Source organism: Pristiophorus japonicus, chromosome 15, assembly GCF_044704955.1.
Source record: "Pristiophorus japonicus isolate sPriJap1 chromosome 15, sPriJap1.hap1, whole genome shotgun sequence".
Classification (NCBI taxonomy): domain Eukaryota; kingdom Metazoa; phylum Chordata; class Chondrichthyes; family Pristiophoridae; genus Pristiophorus; species Pristiophorus japonicus.
Window position 1 is genome coordinate 49,659,410 of NC_091991.1, and position 11,469 is coordinate 49,670,878.

Here is an 11,469-nt window from a genome sequence, read left to right on the forward strand (position 1 = left end):
AGGCAGCCTTAGAAATTATCACATCGTTTTCTAGAAATGAAAAGAATTCTAAAAACGCCTTGCACTTGGTTTTTCAGCATTCGGATAAGACATTTTCTGAACGTATTAATAGCTCCTACAGGGCGTTACATTTAAGATTCGTACTTGACAACAGGGGAATGCATTTCGAGTCTCAATATCAATTACGACACTTTTTAAAACTTCAGTATAGTATCGGAGTAACGAAAATAAAGTCTCCGATCTCATTGTACAACGTGCTGTGTGTTTGTATGCCAAGAAACGGATAACATTTTCGGCAAACATGAAGACATCAACCGAGTTAAAATTCGTAGGTTGATTTCGCTATTTCCACATTAAGAGCACTGTGCTTACTTTACTGGGCTCAGCAAAGAACGAAATATATGAACGGTCTTCACTGTCATGGGTTCAGGCAAGAAAATAAAAGCTGGAAAGTAATTGATACAGAAGGTATTTTCAGGGTAATATAGTTACTTAAAATTGCTTTATTATGAATTAGAATCAGACATTTGGTGTGTTTGAAAATACTCTAGACAAACTGTGTTTTGTGATAGGAAGGAGGAAGCACTACTTTTCTATCTGAGAGAAACGCTTACTCATTTGGTAAAATTGTGGGATAATTTGTAGCGTGTATGGGCCACACAGAACTGACACAAAGTAAATACATCTCTGATTTACCAGGGATAGTTTTCCCAGGCAGTTGCCCTGAATGTAAATACACTTCGTCTTCTCTCCCACCCCACCCTCGGGGAAAACAAAGTATTATAATTATTGTCTCAATTTTGTACTGAACAATCACTGATGTCGATCCTTATCCCAGACTAATTTCAGTGAGATAACTTGATAATTATCATTACCAGCAACCCTTAAAAGCTCAAATATAGTATATGACCCTGTCATTCAATTCCCTCAACAGGCTACAGTGATCTGCAAAAACACAATATTCAAAACAGTCACTGGTTCAAATAAATACTTTTCAAGCCATTGAGACCAAAACGGGAATTGGATGGGGGAAGAAGGAAGAAAATTAGGGCAGTGTTTAACATTTAGTTAGGGTTGTGCATATTAACTGCTGTGGGCCTACATAGTACTGTGCTCACATTTGATCTAGCCACTCAAATCCTGGTTCTCTGTGAAAGGCCATTCAGACTTCCTTAATTACAAGGCAGTAAATATTTCAGTTTTGTTGTACAGCTATATTGAATTATTCACAACCATGTATATAATACGATTTCTGCAAACATATTGCAAAATAAACTATCCCTGGTCTTGGGTTTAGGTTTAATTTAACACTGCAGTAATGTGAGTTTGATCATGTAAAACTGCCTGGGCATTACCGAACTTTACTATCTGCTCCAGAGCGCGTTAAGTGAGAAAGGCTGCCTATTATCTTCCAGTTAGGAGACACCAGCACTCCCTTGATAGCTCAGTGGCTGAAGACACCACTCATTGTAGTGCTAAGAAATCTTCTTCTTCTTAGACAGTCTCTCAGAGTCGAGGATGACTTGCTTCCACACTAACATAAGTTCTAAGGTGGCTGATGAGTCCAATGCGGGATCTACAGACTCTGTCACAGGTGGGGCAGGTGGTGGTTGAAGGGACGGGTGGGTGGGGTGCTTGGTTTGTCGTCCGCTCCTTCCTCTTTTTGTACTTGACTACCGTGTGCTCTCGATGAAGAGACTCAAAGTGTTCGACGCCTTCCCGAAAGCTTCTTCTCCACTCTGAGTGGTCTTGGGTCAGTGATTCCCAAGACTCGGTGGGGATGTTACATTTTTTCAGGGAGGCTTTGAGGGTGTCCTTGAAATGTTTACTCTGCTCTCCTGGGCCTCACTTGTCGTGACGGAGCTCGGAGTAGAGTACCTGTTTTGGGAGCCTTGTATCAGGCATGCGGACTATGTAGGTCGCCAATCGGAGCTGATTGAGTGTGATCAATGCTTCGATGCTGGGGATGTTGGCCTGAGGGAGAACACTGACATTGGTACGCCTATCCTGCCAATGTATTTTCAGAATTTTGCGGAGGCAATGTTGGTGGTACTTCTCCAGTGCTTTGAGGTGCTTACTGTACATTGTCCATGTCTCTGAAGCATAAAGGATAGCGAGAATCACTACTGCTCTGTAGAACATGAGCTTGGTGCCAGATTTGAGATCTTGGTCTTCAAACACTCTTTTCCTCAGGTGACAAAAAGCTGCACTGGCACATTGAACGTGGTGTTGGGTTTCGCCATTGATGTCTACCCTCGCTGATAGGATGCTCCCAAGGTATGGAAAGTGGTCCACGCTGTCCAAGGTCTTGTCATGGATCTTGATGATCGGGGCACAGTACCTTGAGGCGGGGGCAGGTTGGTAGAGAACCTTTGATTTCCGAATGTTTAATGTAAGGCCCAGACTCTCATACGCTTCAGGCCATGCAGGCCAGAAGATGTTAGATTCCATCCCTGGTCTGCATTCAGCTAGCCAATCTCAGTCAGGACATAGTTGGATGCTATAATTAATTTTAACATTTCTGGGGAGAGGAAAATCTGCTTGGGTTTCTGCTCCTGATTGCTATACATTCACTTTGCTGGAAAGTGCGCACTTGTGGGTCCAGGATAAGGCTCAGCTGTGTTGCCCTTCACAGTTAAATCGGCTATCTGCACCCACTGTCTAGACACATCCATGTTGAATGAGGCACTGGAGAGTTGCCAGTACCCATAAAAACAGTATACCCGTAATAATAGGGCCTTCAACAGAGGAGCAAAAATGTTTAATCAGGGACCAGCAATGTTTGTTGGTGGTGGGGTGTGGGGGGGGGGGGGGGCATGATATGTCCATTAAAATAATCTTATTATCAATGCCTAATCTATAAATAAACTTTATGTCAAGAGGCCAATCATTGTAAATAAACAAAATTACAAATCCAATCAGGGAAACAGTCAAACATTTAATGATTAAAATATATACAATTTTTAAAAACTACCGGTAACAACAAAAATGTAACATTTCTGTAGCATTCACAAAATGTCTCAGAGTGGGTTACAGGGAAGTGGATAATGAGTGGACACTGAAATGGGAAGAAAATAGAAAGAAAGGCAACAAGGGGAAAAAACATTTTCAAAGAAGAAGGTCTTAAGGAGGTTTTTGAAGTTAGGGAGGAAGGTGGCATGGTGAAGATGCTGAGAGGGAATTCCAGAGGGTGGAGCAAGCTGGCTATTGATGGTTGATCAAAGAGAGTGGGAAACAGGAAGCAGGCCAGCATTAGAGAACCTGAGGGTGCATGCAGGGACATAGAGCTAGAGGAGATCATAGGTTATCAGATGGGGTGATGGGCAGGGGGAGATAAGGCCTTGGAGGGATTTGAAGGCAAAGATGAGAAACTTAATTCAATTCTCTGTGGCAATGGGAAGCTACTGGATTTGGCAAGGTAATGGGGAAGTGGGCCGTAGTGTAGATGATGGTGTAGCATCCTGGATGACTCGTAGTTTATGAATGGTGGAAGCGGGAAGGATGAAATTAGAGGAGTCCAGTCATGAGCTGATAAAAATGTGGATTAGGGTTTTAATGACAGAGGAGGACAGATAAGGGCAAAGGCAAGCAATGTTGTAGAGGTAAAAGAAAGTGACTTGGTGACAGATTAGCTATGTGGGAGGAGGCTGAGCTCAAGGTTGAACAATATATCAAGATCTAAGCCTGGTGTAGTAGCCAGGAAGGAAGATATTGTCAAGGCCAGAGGCACATAAGTGTTTGCAGGAACTGAAAAGGATGGCTTTGGTTTTGCTGATATTAAGTTGGAGGAAATATTAGCTCATCCGGGTATTGATGTCTGATAGGCAATTGGAAATATGGGCAATTGTCAGGGCCGGATTAACCCATTGGCTAATAAGGCTTAAGCCCTCATATTTTTTAGGCCCACAACTTTAGGCTCTAATTTTTATATCATTAACCCTAAATCTTTGTCACAAGGTTGGTTAAGCAATATAACTGCATAATTTGATCTTCAGAGGTGCAAAATATTGCGTCCTTATGGCTCATCGTGTGTATAAATCTTGACAATCTTGAAACATGTATAAATATCCCCCAAAAATTCACCCGGAGAGTTATTCACCCGGAGAGTTATCTATGCTGTTCATAGGATAAATGCATAAATTATATCAGGTTTGATAACTGTGAATGCTTACGAAAGGATGAAGAATTTTCATTTATCTTTTGAAAGTGGAAATGTAGATGTCAAAGTCAAATGTCAAAAGTATTTAGTAAAGTATGTATGTCCTCATAGATACCCCTAGATATCCTACTAGAAACTACTAGGGGTAAAACAGGAATATTACAAGTTAAGTCTGAAAAACTATATTGGAGTTATACATTTGTTTTTTGGGAGAGGGCAGCTTCGATAACAACTTGTGACACTTAACTGCTCTCTTTTTCCTATATTCTTATGCTATTCTGACCTGTGTTCTCAAGTCAAGTAGTTTTTGAGTCAAGATAGTCATCTCAATACTGTTTTCCTTGGGAAGAACTGATTCATTAAAATACTTTCTAGCCTGGCTTTCTAAATTTTAAATTTTGCAGTTCATGTAACTAAGTAAGGATTCAGCTTTGCCATCCCCTCATTTTATCAACTTCCCAGTATTTGTCCTTATAACATCATCAGAATGACAACACATCATTTACTGTTAGGTTATTCATATATGTGTGCCAACAAACCATTTTTAATAGATTTTTTTCTATGTCATTATATTTTATAGTTTATTATTGTCGATATGTATGTAAGATTTTCATTCATTTTTATAATTGAGCAGCATACATTGTCAATGGATAAATATCGAGCCCGAAAGAAAGTCAGCGGCAGAATTGGAAACTCGATCATATTGGAAGAATGTCCTGAAACACATAGTTGAAACCATTGTTTTCCTTGCTGAGCATGGTCTGCCATTCCGTAGCTCAGATGAGACTATTGGATCAAAACACAATTTGGATAAATAGACAATTATATTTCTTTGATGATTTTATGAATTGTATGCAATATATAGTACATATATAGGCCCTTCCCTCCTATTAGCCTTAGGCCCCTCACTGCAATCCAACACTGGCAATTGTCATGATCAAGCGATAGCATATAAATAATGAAGAGGCGTGGGTAACGATATAACCCAGCATGCAAGGAAGGAGAAATCATTTGATACAAATGTCTATGGTGTGACAGGTAGGATGGAACCAGGATAGAGCAATGCCACAGAGGTGAACTGTGGAAGAGAGAGGGTTTAGGATGATGGAGTGCCTGACAGTGTTGAAGACAGTAGAAAGGTCAAGGAGGATAGAGTCAAAGAATCCTACACCACAGAAGGAGGACAGTTGGACCTGTGCCAGTTCTTTGAAAGAGCTATCCAAAAAGTCGTCTGCCCAACGCTGCCTTTCCCCCATAGCCCTGCAAATTCTTCCTTTTCAAGTGTATTTCCATTCCTTTTGCAAGTTACTATTGAATCTGCTTCCAATGCCCTGAGGAGGAACAGTCAGTCACAGTCGCAATTACGTAAGATATGTTTGGTAACTTCAAGTGCTATAGATGGAGCAGAAGCTTGATTGGATGATTTTGAACGTAGAGGCAGGAGTATGATCGAGTCACAGCAAGTCCTAGTTGGACAGGATTGAGGAGGTTGGTGTTTTTTAATTTCATTCTTGGGATATAGGTGTTACTGGCAAGGCCGGAATTTTTATTGCCCATCCTAGTTGCCCTGAGAAGGTGATAGCGGGACTTCTTCTTGAACTGTTGCTGTCTGTGTGGTGAAGGTGCTCTTACTATGCTGCTAGGTAGCGAATTACAGGATTTTGTCCAAGCAACGATAAAGGGACAGTGATATACGTCCAAGACAAAATGGTGTGTGATTTGGAGGGGAATTTGGAGGTGATGATGTTCACATACACCTTCTGGTCTTCTCCATCTAGAATTTGCAGGTCACGGGTTCGGGAAGTACTGCCAAAGAAGCCTTGGCAACTTGCTGCAATGCATCCTGTATACAGTACACACTGGAGCCACGGTACACTGGTGGTTCAGTGGGTGGGTGTTTCAGCTGGTGGACAGGATGTCGATCAAGCAGAGTGCTTTGTTCTGTGTGGTGTCAAGTTTCTTGAGTCTTCCTCAAATCGAGGAAGACTTGCTTCCATGCTAAAAGTGAGTTCTCAGGTAATTGTACAGTCCAATATGGAAATTACAGTCTCTGTCACAGGTGGAACAGACAGTGGTTGAAGGAAAGGGTAGGTGGGGAGTTTGGTTTGCCGCAGGCTCTTTCCGCTGCCTGCGCTTGGTTTCTGCATGCTTTCGGTGACGAGACTCGAGGTGCTCTTCCTCCACCTCGGGCAGTCTTTGGCAAGGGATTACCAGGTGTCGGTGGGGATGTTGCACTTTATCAATGAGGCTTTGAGGGTGTCCTTGAAACAGTTCCACTGCCCACCTGGGGCTCGCTTGCTGTGTAGGAGCTCCGAGTAGAGCACTTGCTTTGGGAGTCTTGTGTCAGGCATGCGGACAATGTGGCTGGTCAAGTGTGGTCAGTGTTTCGATGCTGGGGATGTTAGCCTGAGCGAGAACACTGACGGTGGTGCGTCTATCCTCCCAGGGAATTTGCAGGATCTTGCAGAGATATCGTTGGTGGTATTTCTCCAGCGATTTGAGGTGTCTGCTGTATATGGTCCACGTCTCTGAGCCATACAGGGGGGTGGGTATCACTACAGCCCTGTAAACCATAAGCTTGGTACCAGATTTGAGGAACTGATCCTTGAACACGCTCTTCCTCAGGCGACCGAAAGCTGTGCTGGCGCACTGGAAGCGGTGTTGGACCTCGTTGTCGATGTCTGCTCTTGCTGACAGTAGGCTCCCAAGGTATGGAAAATGGTCCATGCTGTCCAAGGACGCGCCATGGATTTTGATGACTGGGGGGGCATTGCTGTGCGGCAGGGTCAGGTTGGTGGAGGACCTTTGTCTTATGGATGTTTAGTGTAAGGCCCATGCTTTCGTACGTCTCCGTGAAGATGTTGACGATGGCTTGGAGTTCAGCCTCTGAATGTGCGCAGACGCAAGCGTCGTCCGCGTACTGTAGTTCGACGACAGAGGATGGGACGGTCTTGGATCTAGCCTGGAGGTGATGAAGGTTGAACAGATTCCCACTGGTTCTATAGTTTAGTTCCACTCCAGCGGGGAGCTTGTTGAGCGTGAGATGGAGCATTGCAGTGAGGAAGATCGAGAAGAGGGTTGGCGCAATGATGCAGCCCTGCTTGACCCCGGTCCAGATGTGGATTGGCTCTGTGATGGATCCGTTGGTCAGGATCACGGCTTGCATGTCGTTGTGGAGCAGGCGGAAGATCGTGACAAACTTTTGGGGGCAGCCGAAATGGAGGAGGATGCTCCATAGTCCCTCGTGGTTAACAATGTCTAAGGCCTTTGTGAGGTCAAAGAAGGCCATGTACAAGGGTTGGTGCTGTTCCCTGCATTTCTCTTGCAGTTGTCGCGGCGTGAAGATCATGTCTATTGTACCCCGTAGCAGACAGAATCCGTACTGTGACTCCAGGAGGAGCTCCTCAGCCAGAGGGAGAAGACAGTTGAGGAGGTTTCTAGCGATGACTTTCCCAGTGGCCGACAACAGAGAGATTCCTCTGTAGTTGCCGCAGTCAGACTTGTCCCCTTTGAAGGCTAATATTGAATGTGTATCCACCACCCCATCAGGCATTCCAAATCCTAACCACTCATTGCGTAAAAAAAGTTCCCTCATGTCGCCTCTGGCTCTTTTGCCAATCACCTTAAATCTATGCCCTCTGGTTATCAACCCTTCAGCCATTGGAAACAAAATCCTCCCTGTATCTTAAAAAAAACCTCCTCAAACATCTTTGACTATTTTCCTTCACCTTCCCAACTTCTTTCTTACTTCCGCTCAGTGTCCATTGCTCCTCCTGTAAACTGCCTTGATATGTTTTGTTCTGTAAAAACTATTAAAAATGTAAGTTGTAATTCCTTATAATGGTTTGATTTTTGAAAATGGTACTGTTGATGAGAGTAGCTCTTTAAAAATCAATGACCTCATAATTTAGTAATTGTCACAGTTTCAGGATTGTATTTAGCACAGTCATGCACAATGGAACAGTCAAAATCAGCCCGTGCAAAACCTGTATTCTTTTCTGTAATGTGTGCCTGTGTGGGTATTATCCAGGCCTGATTATTCAGCCCTTTTCATGTCATGCCTATATCCATAGGCAATGCAAATCCATATTTTTTAAATCCAAAGGATGAGTTTACCCTATGTAAATAATTTTGCCCTTTTAACTGCAAGTATTGCCTTTGCACAGTTTAGATTTTGGTTCCTCCCATTTTGTACCTTGCACAAATAAGCTTCATTTGCCAACCTAGAAATGTTGTGGAAAATGGCTTTACACCTAAGACAGAGGATTAAGCAATTAAATTCACTAATAATATGGCATGAAACAAAACTTTCCAAAAGCAAAGAACTACAGGACAAACTCTTGATGCCAGAAAATATCTTATGTTCATGCTATGGCCACATTTGGGACCTTTGCTATGAAATGTACATGAAACAGATTGAATTACATTAAAATTGACTAATAATGCACAAATATGAAATGTAAATAATATTATTGAACAATTTTGCAGAGTTCTTAATATGTGTTTAAGCCTCGATAAATGCTCCTGCAGTTAAAGAAGGAGGAGTTATGTTTCTATTGTTTTTCAGCAGTTTTATTTTTAATTTAAAAGATTACAGGGGAGAAATTGGCTAACGCCCGAAACTGGATGTGGGGATCGGGGTGCATGATTAACCGTGCCCGTTTAGTCGTTGCAGGCAGCATGTTAAATCCGTACTGCCTGCTGCTTTACAAGATTACTGCATGTAGCCAGTGCTACCTACGTTGTTCATTGGCTGCATGCATCAGCAGGGGACCTGATATTCCGAGTGGCTAGCCCTACTTAAAGGCAGTTTGCACCTCTTAAAGGGCAGGTGCATTGTGGCTGCAAGAAGTGGTAGGAGTCATTTGAAAACTGATTCTGTGCTGTGATACTTTCAGCAATGGCTGAACCTGCGAGAGAGCATGCACAAAGGTGTTCAGACACTGCACTGGAGGTCTTGGTGGGAGAAGTGGAAAGAAGGAGAGACATCCTGTATCCACATGGGGGCAGAAGGTCCTCCAAACAGATGCTCAGGAGGCAGTAGGAACAAATAGCAGAGGAGGTCAATGCCAGGAGTGTTGCTGAAAGAACATGGATGCAGTGCAGGAAGAATTTTAACAATCTCACACGAGTTGTTAAGGTGAATGAGTTTATATTCAAATGGAATATCCTACCAACTGCACCACTAGCCGCATCCAGTGCTCAATTCACTACACCCCCATCATCCACCTACCAACAATCTGTATCAATCAGTAGTCAACCCTAAGATTCATATGTTTTACCTCACCCTCACACATTTGGCACTGCTGTAAGCATCACGCCCACAATGCACAGCTCTCACACTCTGGCAGCTATTCAACCATGACACAAACACATTGCAGGACATTCATTGACACACTTCCCTCTTCCTTGCAGGAGAAGGCAAATAACAGGAGGCAACAAGAAAGAACTGGAAGAGGACAAGCGTGCCTGCACTTTTTAATCCCCATGGAGGAGACAGTGGTTGCCATCATGGGAAGGGATATTACTGAGGCAATGGCTGGGCTGAAGCAGTTGATGATGAGGGTATCTGCATACCTAATCCTCCTCTTATCCCAATTCTCACTCATCCCTCAAGCACAAACTTCTTACTTTGTCGACTCCCCTGACCACAACCCAACCCTTGTCCCTTTTCCATTTCAGATACCCAAGAACTGGAGCCTTCCTAGTCAGCGGAGGAAGAGCAAGAAGATAATGAAGATGAACAGACACCGCCACTCGCTCTTACAGTTGCAGCCACCAGCTCAGATATTGAAACTGGACATATTTTAGTGGCTAGTATAGAGGAGGGATCTGCATGTGGTGAGACACCAGGCACTAATGTGCAGCAGCCAGAGCAGGGGGAATGGATAGTGCAGGTGCCAGTTCACCAAGGGGTAAGATCACACACTAGTTCTGCTGCAGAGGACTCAGACAAGGACTTCAATGTGCCAGGCTACAGAAGAAGGTTGAAGGGTGTACACACCCAAATGCTTGGTGCACTGGAAAACGTTCCAGAAAGCCTGTGCTCAATGACGAGGAGTATGGAGGAGTCCGGCACAAACTTGGCACAGGGCTATGCGCAGACCTTGGAGCCCATCCTTTCCAACATGAAAGGAGTGGTCACCTCCATCAGCACCTGTGGAACCCACCATGATGCAGTGTCTGATGGCCGATGCCACATCAAAGGTCTGAGTGCTGCCTTGCAAGCTCAGACTGTTGCCAACATGGCTCTGGATTTTTTTTTTAAATTTTTTTTTAATCCAATTTCGTTCCAGATCAACTCTAACGCCAAAGATCACTTTGCGCCAATGTGTTTGATCTTAGGCCAAAAGGCCGAGAGGCGAAGTTGCATCGTTCCTGGAAATATTGCAATACCAGGTCGGTGCATGGAGTGGACGGGGCATGCCCCTGATCCAGCTCCCTGTCCAAAAATCAATTCAATATCATGTCCCCATAGGGGATATTAAACTGATAAGAACAGATACTACACTTGATCTTAGCCAAAAGGCCGAGAAGCGAAAAGGCCAACATGGCTCTGGATGCCTCTGTTCAAAGGGGCTTCCAGGACAACACATCAATCTGTTCTTCAACAGATCAGTAAGATTGCTGAGGCGTCACCACGGGAGAGTGGCAGTGGTTCCATGGAGCACAAAACTTCTTTTTCTCTCAGGATAACAGCAATCATGTTGCCATCCCTGCCGGTCTGCCAGTGGTCTTGCTGTTGCTCATCAGCCAGCCAGCCCAGACTGCTGCAGCCCAAGTCAAAATAGTGCAGTTTGAAGCCGGTGTTTCTAGGCCCAGAGCTGCTTGAGGTTACCCTACAAGGCCATTTGCAGTCTCCTCAATTAGAGGTCAGCAGCCTTCACCAGCCATGCTGCAGCCACTGGGGAAGCACCATGTAGGAGCATTAGGATAGGCAAAGGCACATGGAAGACAGGCACTAAGGGAATGCACAAGGGTGATTCGTTTATTTTTGTATGCATTATGTCATGATTGAATTTAATAATTTTGGATTGGAATGTGCATGGTCTGGTTGTTTTTACTTTTGTGTTGTCGGAAAAAGGATGATGTGATGGTCAGTGATAGAGAAAAGATAAGGAGTGTGGGACTGTTGATGAATGGGGAGGTGTGGCTGAGGGTACTGATATCACTCATTAATTATTTCATCACGTATGGGTCTGGAAGAGAGGGGCTGTCTAGGTTATAACCTGTCTTTCTCTTCATTTTCCTCCACTTCCAGTTGCGCTTCCTCTTCCTCCTCTTCCTCTTCCTCATGCTCCTCAGCTTCT

At 43.9% G+C, this 11,469-nt stretch overlaps 1 pseudogene; it reads right to left on the bottom strand.

The window, feature by feature from the left end:
• Positions 1–10,521: 10,521 nt before the first annotated feature.
• Positions 10,522–10,700, bottom strand: LOC139225946 (U2 spliceosomal RNA; annotated as a pseudogene).
• Between the last annotated feature and the right edge of the window lie 769 nt (positions 10,701–11,469).